This window comes from Trichechus manatus, unplaced genomic scaffold (genome assembly GCF_000243295.1).
Source record: "Trichechus manatus latirostris isolate Lorelei unplaced genomic scaffold, TriManLat1.0 scaffold00211, whole genome shotgun sequence".
NCBI lineage: Eukaryota > Metazoa > Chordata > Mammalia > Sirenia > Trichechidae > Trichechus > Trichechus manatus.
The window spans coordinates 956,590-970,681 of NW_004444147.1; positions in this window are offsets into that span (position 1 = coordinate 956,590).

The following is a 14,092-nucleotide window of genomic DNA, read 5'->3' on the forward strand; positions in this document are numbered from 1 at the left end:
CTTATCCAGAGCCTCTTTCCTTTCCATATAAAGTTAATGGTTAGTTTTTTTATCTCATTAAAGAATGTTTTTGGTGTTTGGATAGGGATTGCATTGTATTTGTAGATTGCTTTGGGTAGAACTGACATCTTCACAATGTTGAGTCTACCTATCCATCAGCATGGCTTGTTTTTCCATTTATATAGGTGTCATTTGGTTTTGGAATCCCTGGTGGCATAGTGGTTAAGAGCTACGGCTACTAACCAAGATGCTGGCAGTTCGAATCTACCAGGCACTCCTTGGAATGTATGGGGCAGTATGGGGCTGTTCTACTCTGTCCTATAGGGTCACTATAGGGTCGCTATGAGACAGAATCAACTTGATGGCAACAGGTTTGGTTTGGTTTTGGTTTTGGTTTGGTTCCTTACAGTAGAGTTTAATAGTTTTCTTTATATCAGTCTTTTATATCCCTGGTTAGATTTATTCCTAAGTATTTTATATTTTTAGAGGCTATTATAAGTGATATTGCTTTTCTGATTTCATTTCATAATTCTCTTTATTGGTGTATAGGAGTGCAACTGGTTTTTTTATATTTATCTTATATCCTTCTACTCTGCTGAATCTTTCTGTTAGTTCCAGTAATTTTCCTGCGGTGTCTTTTGGGTTCTCTATGTATAGTATCATATCATCCACAGATAGGGATAGTGTTACTTTTTCCTTACCAATTTGGATGCCCTTTGTTTCTTTTTCTTGCCTAAGTCTTGCTCTAGCTAGGACTTCCAGCACAAAAAACAACTATAAAAATTTCTTTTTTTTATTGTACTTTAGGTGAAGGTTTACAGAACAAATAGTTTCTCATCAAACAGCACACACGTGGTTCTCTGACACTGGTCAACTACCCCACGACATGTCAACCTTCTCCCTTCTCAACCTTTTTTTTTTTATGGTGAAAATGTACATATCCAAAGATACACCATTTCAGTGACATCAATTACGTTCTTCCAGTTGCGCTGCTATTCTCACTTTAGAATAAGCTTTACAGAACAAAATAGTTTCTCATTAAACAGTTAGTACACATGTTGCCCTATGACAATGGTTAACAACCCCACTACATGCCAACACTGTCCTTACTCAGCCTTGGGTTCCCTATCACCAGCTTTCCTGTCCCCTTCTGCCTTCTAGTCCTTGTCCCTGGACTGCTGTACCTCATTAGTCGCATTTTGTTTTACGGGGCTGTCCAATCCCCAGCTAAACGGTAAACCTCAGAAGTGACTTCACCACTGAGCTAAAAGGGTGTCTGGGGACCATACTACAACTATAAAAATTTCTGTGGAAAAAAATATGTTCTAATCTAAGGGAAAAATTCACACTTTTGCTCCATATTCCACTTGCCTGGGAAGGTCAAAATCCAAAAACAGAGTGAGAACAGAACTGCTTATCCGTAAGGAAAACAGGGCTTTGAACTGGTTCATTCTGGTTCAATCCTCTGCTGAGAATTTGCATTTCCAACAAGTTCCCGGGTAATGCTAATTCTGCTGGTTAGGGACCGATTCTGAGAACCACTAGTAAAGCAGTTGTTCTCAAACTTTATCATACATAAGAATCACCTGAGTATCTTGTTAAAATGTAGATTCTGATTCAGTATATCTGGAGTGGACATGTAAATTCTTAACAGGGGGTCACACCAGAATGAACCGGTTCGAAGCCCTGAAGCAAAATCAAGCAACTCCAGCTGCTAAAGAACCTACTCTTTAGAACTGTTGCCTACAAAGAGGAAAGCATAGAAGAGAGAAGCCCATCAATTTAGGACCCTAACTGTGGTGAAATCACAGCTTCTGAAGTGTATTGAAGTAAAATGGCCACTTGGTGATCTCTAAATCAAAGTAACTGGTTCTGAAGCCCCTTCAAGCTCCTTCCAGATTTAAAGGCATCCATTGCCCCACCACTCTAGCCTTTGGTTGTATCAGATAGCAACTCTTTGGTACCTTATTAGGAATTGCTAGGTTTGGCAAAGCAATTATTAGGAAAACAGTACAGAATTTAATCATAAAATTGTCTTTGTTAAGTTCAAAATAGAGAGCAGGTTAGATGAAGTAACTTGGCCAACATATCATGGAAGCTGGATGTCTTAAATCCCTTTGATGCAATATTGCATAGTAGTTACACTTCTGGGGTCTGGAATTAGACTAATTTTAGTCAATGCCCAGCTCTATCACTGGCTAGCCAAATACCCTTGGGTGAGCCATGTAACTTTTTGGCTCCTTCATTTTAAGGATTAAAAGAGACAATGTAGGTAAAATTCTTGTTCAGTTAAGGTTAACCATTATGGTTATGCATTAGCATCTCTTTCATTATAACCCTGGGATTTTAGGCACAATTCTCTATCTAGGGATAAACCATCCGTATATTAGTGAGAATCAGTGAGCATTTAATCAACAAGCTTTCTTGCTAATATACAGCTGACATTAATAGCACTGAGGTAATCAACATTCTGTGAGAGGGTGAGTGTAGGGGTAGGTACCAATTTATAGCAGATGCTACAAATAGTAACTACTATTGAAAGTCAATACCATAAATTAGGAATTTCTATAAACACCTTCTGTCAGAAATTCAATAGGTATTAAAGTGAAAACAGTGTATGTTAATTTAAACTGGATTAAATTTAAATGAGGCTATCTTGATTAAAAAAAAAAAACCACATGAAATGATTAGTAATAAGAAGCCCCTTTACGTAGGTTCACGTTTCAAAAAAGATGTTTAAGAAACTAACCAGAATACTAACTTTTATCTTCTTCTGGAATTTGCTTGCCAAGAATCAAATTAATATTAGTGGCCTCATGGATAGCTTGCACATGGATTTGAGCAGAAGGTAGCCATGTTTACATATGTTAAAATGAATTGTATCTAGTAGGAGGGTATGTGGCTTTGTAATAGGAAACTTTGGTGAATCATTCCATTTCCCTGTAGCAGTCTAGAGCACAGGTATGCTTGCGTACCATGAATACATCACCCACTCGGCCACTGATGGGAAGTGACCAGCGCTGGACCCAAAAGAGACCAATCAGATTTCTTCTCTGGGAATTTTAAATTGAGCTAAGATACTCTAGTTCACTCTGGACTGGTTTCTTGAAAGACAAAATAAAAACAGCAGAGTGATCATCATCTGCTTGCCATGGAGAATGAGAAGCAGAAGAATTTGTTTTATAGTAAGACAGAAGAATAAAACCTATGAGAGAGAAATATGAAAAATTGTTGTCTAACTTCCTGATAATATTCCCTCATTATTAACATTAACAGCTCATTCTTGTTAAGAATCTGGGCTGCCTTCCCGTACTTAGGTTTCAGAGGACACACTTGTAGTCTTATCATTTTAAAAAATAGCACCCTTTACATTTTATTCATTCGTTTGCTTGTTTTGCTTAAGCTAGCACCAATGGGATTATATTACCTGAAAATTTTAATTAGTATATGAGAATCGAAATAAACACCGATCTGCACTTAGCAAATCTTTTAATCAATCATGTATGCCTTAGTTAATAATCTGTTTACTATTATACCCTCTTTTGCATAGAAAACTGAAAGAATAAAATATATATATAAGGAAAATTATTAGCAGGAGATAGTCTATCCATCGAGAAGGTTGACTGCAGAGAAAGGTTATTTTTGCATGCAAAATGAGAGGTGCAGCTAATGAGTGCAAATAAAAAAAAGGCTTCTGGTTTTAAATGCGTGTTTTGTTTATATCATAGCTAAAATGATTTTTCACTGTACCACAGGGCAGAAAACTTGAACATAATAGGTGATGAGATTAGAATTTTCTGGACGTACATCATGGGTGTTTTGGTTCAGAGTATCTACACGTTAACATAATTTACTCTGCTTGCAAAGCACATCTTCAGGCTGGAAAGAAAAGGATAAAAACTGCTGTGCAGTTGGGCCTTTATGGTATGGCTTGGGATTTGTCAAAACCACTGTTGTTGTTAGGTGCTGTCGAGTCGATTCCAACTCATAAAGCTCTACATACAACAGAAGGAAACAGTGCCCCATCCTGCGTCAAAACCACTACAATTCAAAATGCTTTCTTTTCTGATTTTTTTCAGTGTACTGTTTTAGTGTAACTATTTTAAATTTGTTTTAATTGACTTACATTCACATTTTGAGGAAAATTAACCTATTTCCTTAGATCATGCAGCCAGAAATTAGAATCATAGGGCAAATTATTCCTTCTTCTTGATTGCTTCACAATTAAAAAAGAGAAAAATAGAAATACCAACTGTCTTACCTGATCACAGAACTGAATTTTATTTAAGTAGACTCCAGAAGTGATAGATTGCCCATTTTATGTCTAAATCAACAAAATCCACATATTTGCCTAACAGATTAAGTAATTTGATTTTTTTTATATTATTCAAGTTGTATAACTGTCAACTGTAACAATGAATGAAACAACTGATATTCACAAAATAGAAAAATGTTATATATAAACAAGTACCATGCTCAAATACATATTTCTTAATTTTTCTTAGCAGTAAATTCTAATTCCAGGATTGGGCCAGCCTATGGCTTCAGCGGAGCCCTGGTGGCACAGTGGTTAAGAGCTCAGCTTCTAACCAAGGTAGGCAGTTCGAATCTACCAGCCTCTCCTTGGAAACCCTATGGGGCAGTTCTACTCTGTCCTGTAGAGTTGCTATTAGTCAGAATAGACATGAGGCAACAGGTTTCGGGTTTATGGCTCCGGCTTCAGTATCTCTATGTCACGTGATTCTGTAGCCCTATTTGCTATCACTGCTTCCCAGAAGAGCCATACAATTATGTCATCCCCGTGGAATCTAGAATAATACAGTATTCTTATGCCAAAATGAGAGGACTTGAATAGCTTGTGCAAGAACTACAGGAGGCTTGAGAGCCTCTAAATAATTACCCTTACGCTATAGGGAATTTGAGAGTGTGAGAAATATTCAGCACTGGTATATTAAAGTGAGGTCAGAGATAAGAGGCTAGAATTTCTTAATTTATAGTAAACAGAAAGCTCTGCAAAAATTTTGTTTATAAATTGTTTTGGAAGATAAGCTAACATATATTCTAAACATTGTATCATCATCTCCTGGGAAGAACATCCATTGTGGATTCTCCCAGTCTGAACCTTAGGGACCCAGATTCCATACACGGTTGTTGGGATTTTTATGTCTATTTCCCTAAATAGCCCTTTCATACCTGCTGCTTCTCTTTGATTGTATACACTTGAGGAAGTCCGGGAATCAAGGAATGAAATTATGAGTCTTCCAAGTCTCTAGGGCTTTCTTGTACCCTGGACTGCAGGGTCACCCCAAGGCTAAAGAAGACTTTGGAGACTCCGGGACTATGGGAATCTTACAGAATTGAAATTTTGGCATGGGTCTGGTCAATGCACATAATGAACCTTAGGGTCTCTGGGACTTTTCAGTGACTGAGCTACTTTAGAATCAAGAATAAGAAGCAGTTTTTGGTGAAGTTTCCAAAACTTAAAGAACCATAACCTCACAAGCTGAGGAATAATGAGTCGACTGCTTAGACTTCATCGTGATTTGTATCCATCTGCCAAATGCTGGAACCAGCTGTCCAGAGCGAGAGGGGGCCTGTATGTGTGAGGTTCCGTCCTCTTCCAGGGATGCCAGTTTTCCCAGAGCCAAAGTTAGCCCCTGCAGCCATGATGGCAGGAAGCCACAGTGCCGGGATGACAGCTGCAGCAACATAAAGTGTCTGATTGCACTCCCGGATGAATAGTGCTTCCTTGTTCGTAATGACACCAGATGGCACAGCCCACCCAGGGCCACTCAGGATGCTGGGCTTGCACGTGTCATGACCTTATGAGAAAAAGTGGGCAAAGAGATAAAACTGAGAGTGTGTGGGAGAATCTGGAGAGAGTGTTCATGGAGGAAGTGTAGAAAAGGTGGGTTTTCCCGATTGTGGAAATGAGATTGTAACCCAAGTTTTTTTCCATCCATTCTGGAGTTGTTTGAACACTACCATATCGTTCTATTATTAATACGAGTTTGCAAGCAATTGAAATGAGTATCAGTAGAAGGGAGAATGAGTAACAACAATAAAACACTTGTGTGCATGCACACACACACAGGGATTGCACATACATCTTCTAGAACAAAACTGGAAAATTCTTAAGATAAAAATGTTAAAGACAAAATAAGATAAATTTGAAAAGAAAAAGTTCTGAATCTATGCCACACAAATCTAGCACACAGAGATACAGTGAAATATGTAGCTTTCTTTTTCTTTTAAACTATTTAGCTGCTCATTCTGCCCCAGAGCATTTTTCCAGATTTTTTTTTTTTTTATAAAAGGGGGTGCACAAAAATTGTTTTCCAGAAATTGGGCACATGGGAATTTAAAAACCTGCCTGAGAGTTAATCTACTTTATACCAGATGGTTTCTTTATTAACTGTCTTTGAATTCTCCTTTTAAATCTATTAGTGAATAAAAGGACAAAATAAATGGTCATTGCTTATGGAATTCAATGAGAAAGAAGTCAAATAGTCACCCGACCACATGACACACATGTGAAATGATCATTCTGTAACAATTCTAAGGTAGTCATACTATACCTCCCATTTGGCAGTGATTATTACTACATTAGGAGCCCTGGTGGTGCAGTGGTTAAAGTGCTCGGCTGCTAACCAAAAGGTCGGTGGCTTAAACCCACCAGCTGATCCTTGGAAACCCTACGGGGCAGTTCGGAATTCACTCGACAGTGGTAGGTTTGATTTGGTTCGATTACTAGATTAAAGAATTGAAAAGTGATGATTAAAAAAATATCATGTTTTAAAGTGTGCTGCTGGAAACCCTGGTGGTGTAGTGGTTAAGTGGTACAGCTGCTAACTAAAAGTCTGGCAGTTCGAATCCACCAGACACTCTTTGGAAACTCTATGGGGCAGTTTTACTGGGTCCTATAGGGTCCCTATGAGTCGGAATCAACTCCACGGCAATGGGAATTTTTTTTTTTTTTTTTTTTTTTGCTGCATGAAGGACCCAATAACACAGCTTCTTCCGTTTGTAGTAACACGCACTTCGTGGTGCTTAATCAGTATGTGCTGGTAGTAATGAGCCTTACGCTACTACCATATCTCCTATTTACTTCACAGTAAACATATTTATAAATGGAGAAAGTGATGGAGCAACAATGGAAATGCTAACAGGCTACTTTCAGAAAATGGAGTTCTTTTCTTTTTTAAATATTCTTTGGCTTCTCTTTGGTCAGACTCTAATTTGCAATATTGTAGAGAGAAAAAGGAGAAAAGTCATATTTTAAACCATTACTTGGAGAAATAAACTTTACTTGAGATGTAATCTGTCATAATATGTTATGAAAGCACACACATGGGTGGTTTCATAATTATAGCATTCAGAGCTTGAAATGCTAGACTGAAGATTGCAAATCTACTTTCATTATAACCACTTGTTTTCAATCACTGATAACATTTGAAAAATTCTCCTTGGGACTAAAATTCTCACAATCTAACAAAGAAAGAAAGGTGTGATGAATTTATGTTTTTCAAAGTGTGAGTAAAGGTGTGGAAGAAGTTGATGGGTGAATGCTCTTTTGTTAAAAAAAGTATCCTCATTGAATATGAACCCTCATTTCTATCTGAGAACCTTCAATGTAGGCTGTGGCCGTTCAATGAAAGCACCAAGCCCATCATCTGAATTATTCATAGATCCAGCCCGATATTAAGAAGACAGGTATAATTTTCTTCTGAATGATCTGAATTGTGTGTTGTTTTAAGTAGTATAAATATATCAGATAATTTTTAATCTTCCACTCCATTTTCTCAATAGTGATCCAAATGGTAAAAGTCAAATAATTATAAGCATGGATAAAAAAATACTCCAAACTTTCATAGCAGTACATGTAGTCATTTGAAATACAACTTTTAATTTTCATATCATATTTCTCTGATTATTAGAATGTAACACATGTTTTAATGATCAGTATATGCATGCATGAAAATTACTATAATAAATATTGGGAAAAGATGTAAAATGTAAGGATTTTGTGCTGGAAAAAGATGCACAGTTTCCTCTGTGTTGATAAACTGCTTTGCAATTTTTTGAATATTTATTCAATCTTGCCTAGAATATTTCTGGGTAAAAAAGTAGCAATGCATATTTCAATTTTTTAAAAAGACACAATGTTAGCATAGTCAGCATAACTTGAACCAAACTCCAATTATCTTAGGGTAAAATTAGTTATGGAATTAAAATTACACCTACATACTTAAAAAGCAGCAGAAAATTAGAGGAAAAATCTGGGAAATACCAGTCTGTAAAATTCTTCTATAAATCAATTATTTTAGGCAAAATGTTTTCCTTAAACTTAATTTTTTAAAATGTTTGTTTTCTTTCTACTCAAATTTGAAAGGATAGAGACAGATATTTCTCATGATTTCTGTATGTCAGTCGATATTAAAATATTTAAGACTAACATGCATTCCTACGACATTAGTATCCATGACAATTTAATACTTGAAAGTCTTTTTTTATCATATCAAGTGATTATATATTGCATACCTATTAGGTATTAAGAAAGTTCACATATATAATTTCATTTAAATCTTGGAGCTTTCAATATCCTGATAGAAAACACACCCAACATCCTCATCTCAGAATCCCTTTACTTTCCAATGTTCAAATAATTTATTTCCACTCAAGTCTTGTCACCCACTCTCACAACCATTTCGGCAACATAATCATGACCTGAAAATATTCTTTCTCTGAGTTATTAAATGCTAGATAGTCCATTCTTCCACCAGAACCTTTTGTCCTTCTTATTATCACTACACCTCTTCTGCCTAAAGATTTTGAGTCCTTCACTCCTTTTTGTTCTCCTAAGCCATCTACATTTCTCACTTTGCTTCCATCCATCTTCAAACTGAACCTGCAATGCCTTCACATAACTACTTCTCTGCCAGTATCATTAATTCCCTTTCCTCCTTGATCTTCCAACACACTGGTCCTATGAAGCCAAGATCTAAAACAATTCAGCCATCCACGTTCCCCATTCCTGTTGCTGAGCAGCAGAGTGATACGGTAAGAAATTTCATGATCCATCAAGTTGTCACTAACAATACGTGATCATGTTTCCTTGTTAGCTCAGAAATCTTCAAACCTAACACTGGACAGTTTCAATTCCTTATCTCCAGAGGAACTATTCCAAATATTTATCAGTTCTCACTGCACAAATTATTTAATCACTGGTATCCCAAATTTTCTCCCCATGGCTTAGCGCATGATCTTGCCTTCAGTAACATTAATAAAATTGAAACTATTAGAGATATACTCTTTCAAATACAAAAATGCGAAGTAGTATGCACTCAGTAGTATTCATACTTCCTTCCTACCAGCATCAGAAAAAGAGAAGGCTGTCTTATTATTCAAGGTTGATTATTATACTTATGGAACAAATGTCATCTTCTGGTCTTCTATAGAGCTTGCTTATCACCTTTTCACTTGTGTAATTTCGATTAATTTTTTGCAATTAGCTCATTTTCTTTCATTGTATATATAGATAAGCAATTCCATTAATTTCTGATTTTTGAAAGCTAACTCTTAGTCTGAGTACTTCCCATTGACTACCTCATGCATTTTGTCCAGCACTCATCAATGACAAGACAAAACCAATGGGTATTTCTCATTCTTTCTCTTAATTAACAGCTTGTGATTTTAGCTACTCTTACTTTCCTATTCACAATTCTCTCTTCTAAGTTTTGAAACCAGCCATTATGACTCCCTGTTTTCTTCTATGACTTCCCCTGCAAATTTTATTTTCTCCTAGAATCCTTTTCTTATGCTTATCCATTAAAAGTAGGGTGTCTCAAAAAAGAAAAAAAAAAAAGTCAGGTTCTCTCAGGATCCTGTCTTGACTCTCCTAACTGCATCTCCTAATTAAAAGTGATCTCCTTCATTAGTATGGATTTTAGTTTCTACCAATATTCTGTGAATATCAAATGTATATGTCAAAATAGATCTGAGCTCTAGGCTCATAAATCCAGTTTTTCATAGGGATGCGCACAGACACTTAACATTCCAAATGGAAAAAAGCTCAATAAGAACTGAACTCATTATGTAATATTCTGTCCCTCTATAACAACCATCCATAAATACTTCAATATACATTCTTTCTTTTCCAATTCCTTATCTAGGATGAAGGTACTGGATTCTTTCCAATCTGTCATAATAGAAGTTGGAGAAGTATCCTACGATCCTTCACTGCATCCCCAAACTTTTTTAATTATTAAATCTTTTATCTTTTATTATTCATTAAGTCTCTCATTTCTACACTATCAGCAACTTCTTTCTTTCAAGCTCTTGGTATCTTTCATTTTAACTATTAAAATAGCATCATACCTTTTCTTTTCCCTGAACCCTTTTCCCCGAACCCTTTTCCCCTAACCCGTTCTCCACATGACCAAGAGAGTTAACTTTTTTTTGTAGTTCATGAAAAGAAAAGTTGCTTTAATTAGGAAGGCAATTGTGTGCACATAAAAAATAACTTCAAACAACGCAAGACTAGATAATGAAAAGCTTAATCTTCCTTCTTTACTCCAGCCCCACACTTCACCAATATTATTTTTTAATGATTTCAGTTTTATTTTTCTTCTAATTACCACATAAATGTAAATTCAATATTTATATATCTGTTTATTGATTTATCATTTTTAGACATATGTTGTTGTGTGCTTTTGAGTAGATTATGTCTAATAGTGATCCTATATGACAGAGTAGAACTGCCGCATGGGGTTTCCTAAGCTGTAACCTTGACTGGAAGGAGCCCCGGTGGTGCAATGGTTTAAGTGCTTGACTGCTAACTAAAAGGTGGAGGTTCGAGCTCACAGGTGGCTCTGCAGGAGAAAAGACCTAGTGATCTGCTCCCATAAAGATTATAGCCTAAGAAACCCTATGGGACAGTTCTACTTTGTCTTATAGGGTCACTATGAGTCAAAATTGACTGGACAGCACAGCAACAATGTGTATGGGAGCAGCTGGTGGGTTTGCACTGCCAACTTTTCAGTTAGCAGCTGAGTGCTTAACTATTGCACCACAAGGTTCCTTTTTTAGACATATGTAAGAGATAAATATGCTAAATATATGTAATAAAACTTAGCAAAATTATGGTAGTTACCAATTTCTTTCTCCAGGTCCAACTCCTGAGTTTTATGTTACTGTAAATATTCTAATTGTTGCCTCTGTACCTTTAGATAATATGCTACATTAATAGCTTGATTCATTAATTTAGTTTCAGTTACATTAACTTTTAAAATTAAGTCTTTTTTTTTCATTCTCTGCTATGAGTCAACTCAAAATCAACTCAACAGCAAGTACCAAGAAGATGAGTCATAAGGAAATTAGTGTGCCTGTACTTTCCTCTACCTCACTTGCATCTTCTATTGTCTGACCTCAGTCAGTACACCATTATTTTCACATTCTGAGGGTTTTTAATTTTTTTTATGATTATCATTCTTTTTCTCTTGGTTCGTTCTTAGAAAGTGGATATAAAATAGCATATAATGTATTATCATATACGCTACCTCCAGAGTAGCATTTTGATATCGAGTGAAGTAAATATAATCCTATGACCCTAAAACTGTGTTATTTGAAAAGAATATTTAAACATCAAGTTCCAATATATTCTTTTATAAAATACTTCATTACTCTAAATAATGTCATTTTTGTTTTGCATAATACTGGAATTATGAACATATTTTTGTTAATCCCCAAACTTTAAACTGCCTTTCCTCTTTCTTTACTAAAATCTTCCAGATTATTAATAACACTGTTTGTATAATAAAAATATTTTCTTCTTGAAAACATTTTGCATGGACTCTTCTGACTTACTGTTATAATTAGTATCATATGCATTCTAAGTATGTAATAGAGTTGACTTACTAGAATTTATTTTCTTTGTACTTCTGACTTAGTTATAATACAGTGTCTTAATTGCTGGGCAGAGGGCTCCGGGGACCATGGTCTCAGGGAACATCTAGTTCAATTGGAATGACATAGTTTATAAAGAAAATGTTCTACATTCTACCTCGGTGAGGAGCATCTGGGGTCTTAAAAGCCTGTGAGCAGCCATCTAAGATACTCCACTGGTCTCACCCCTTCAGCAGCAAGTGATAATGAAGAAAGCAAGATACAAAGAAAAGATTACTCCAAAGGACTAATGGACCACAACTACCATGGCCTCCACCAGACTGAGTCCAGTACAATTAGATGGTGCCCCGCTACCACCACTGACTGCTCTGACCAGGATCACAACAGAGGGTCCCAGACAGAGCTGGAGAAAAATGCAGAACAGAATTCTAACCCACAAAAAAGGACCAGACTTTACTGGACTGACAGAGACTGGAGAAACCCCGAGAGTATGGCCCCCGGACACCCTTTTAGCTCAGTAATGAAGTCACTCCCAAGTTTCACCATTCAGCCAAAGACTAGACAGCCCCATAAAACAAAATGAGACTAATGGGGCACAACAGTCCAGGGACAAAGACTAGAAGGCAGGAGGGGACAGGAAAGCTGGTAATAGGGAACCCAAGGTTGAGAAGGGACAGTGTTGACATGTCATGGGGTTGTTAACCATTGTCATAAAACAATACGTGTACTAACTGTTTAATAAGAAACTATTTGTTCTGTAAACCTTCATCTAAAGTGTAATAAAAAAAATTAAAAAGTAAAAAAAAAAGAATACAGTGTCTTTTTTCTTTAATTTTGGGTATTGTTGTTGTTTTGATATAGTTTGTCTTTGAAAACATTTTCCATGCAAAGGAAGGGTAAAATATAAAATTCTGGGTGAGTGCTTATATGAAATTATTTAATATCACACTTAATTAATAAGTTTGTGTCTTAGCCTAGGTCACCCCCCCCACCCCCCCAAAAAAAAACAGAACCTGAAGAAAAGCTTAAGTGCAAGTTAATCCTGTCAGTAAGAATGAGGAAGGTGGAATGGAAAGAAAACCCACTGCTTCATAGCTAACAAACAGCAAGGATGTGCAGGGGATTGCCTTGTAGGTGCATCCATTTGGCCATGTAGCACGCTACTAGACAGACTGAACAGAAAACTGTGACTTATAACACATCTTTGAGAGAAGGACGGGAGAGAATTTTACTGTCAGGATCTTCCTTTTTTCTCTTTTCTTCCATTAGTCAAACTTTGCCCCCAGGGGAGATAACTCACCTGCACTTCTGGGTTCCATCACCTGGCTCCTTAGGCAGCTGCTGAGAAAAGCAGATCCCAGGCCTTTAATCCAGTCTGGAAGTGCAGAGGCACCCCAAAACTCTGGGCATGCTGGGGGGATGAAGCCAAATCTGTCTCAGGCTTCAGAATACTCCAGGCCTACATCACGTTGATCACAGCTACAATGGCTATAAATCAAACCCAACCAAACCCATTGCCATCAAGTTGATTCCAACTCATAGTAACCCTATAAAATAGCGTAGAACTGCCTCATAGGGTTTCCAAGAAGCAGTGGGTGGATTCGAACAGCTGACCTTTTGGTTAGCAGCCATAGCTCTTACCCACTGTGCCCAGGGCTCTGCAATGGCTATAGTGGGTCTAATTAATCTGAGGAGTCCCATAAAATGTGTCCAATACAGATGAGAATAGAATTGTACATTTAAAGTCATCTCGCTTGAAGATTCTCCTTCATTGTTATCTGGCAATCACAATCACCAATGAAAAGCTTGACTTCAGCCTCAGTTTAATTCTCTACTGGATTTTTCTATTGTACTAGGAGTTCTCAAATATCACCAGGATATACTGAAGTTTATGTTCTTTCTGTTCACTGTGCTTTGCACTTGGTGACTTTTATCAATCTGTACATTTAAGCATTGTATTTGCTTAAGACAATTTTCTTCTAATATTACTTCGATAATTTCTCCTCCCATTTTTTCCTGTATTCTCATTTAATATACACTATTTTGGAAACTCTGATGGTGTAGTGGTTAAGAGTTTGGCTGCTAACCAAAAGGTCGGCAGTTCGAATCCACCAGGCACTCCTTGGAAACCCTATGGAGCAGTTCAACTCTGTCCTATAGGGTCACTATGAGCCGGAATCCACTTTAC